The following is a 708-nucleotide window of genomic DNA, read 5'->3' as shown; positions in this document are numbered from 1 at the left end:
TATCTGTGTCTCTTAATTACAAGATCTATAGGGCTACTAGAACTAATTAATTTATTCAACATTTGTTAAGCTCCTACTGGGAACAATCAGAGATGGTGACAAAAATGAATGTGGGCAATGAATGAACTTTAATAGAAGGCAAATGAAATGAAGTGCTCTGAGATAAAGTGTTTAATGCACCCTCAATTCCATTCAACCAATTTTAATGAGTACCAAGTATGTGTATGTACAGAAGTGGGAACCCAAGATATGACATCATTCCTTCCTTTGAGGAGCTCATGCCAGCAGAGAGACACAATTCAAGCAGATTACAGTAGAATACATTTAGTCTGATTTAAATATAAAAACAAAGTATGGCAATAACATAGAGTGAGCTGCTAGCCTGGGGTATACAGAAAGGTATCTCAAAGGAGGCTGTGAACTAGGTCCTAGAAGATGAGCAGAGAAGCTATTAGGTGAAAGAGATGGAGATGGCCATTCAAAAAAGAGAAAATGAGCATGCGATTTCAGAGTACATAGTTTAATCATAGGCTCCATGAGCAAAGGGCATCAGACAAGGCTGGAGATGGGAGTTAAAACCTAGTTGTGAAGTTAAAACCTCACTACCTCGTATGCACTGCTGGGGAATTAAGACACACATCAGACTAGTCAAATTCTGTGAGGGAGAGAATCAACACAATTCTGGCAGTGGCATGGAGGATGGAGAAG

Source organism: Molossus molossus, unplaced genomic scaffold (assembly GCF_014108415.1).
Source record: "Molossus molossus isolate mMolMol1 unplaced genomic scaffold, mMolMol1.p scaffold_m16_p_19, whole genome shotgun sequence".
In the NCBI taxonomy this organism is placed as follows: Eukaryota; Metazoa; Chordata; class Mammalia; order Chiroptera; family Molossidae; genus Molossus; species Molossus molossus.
Note: the sequence above shows the minus strand (reverse complement) of the source record.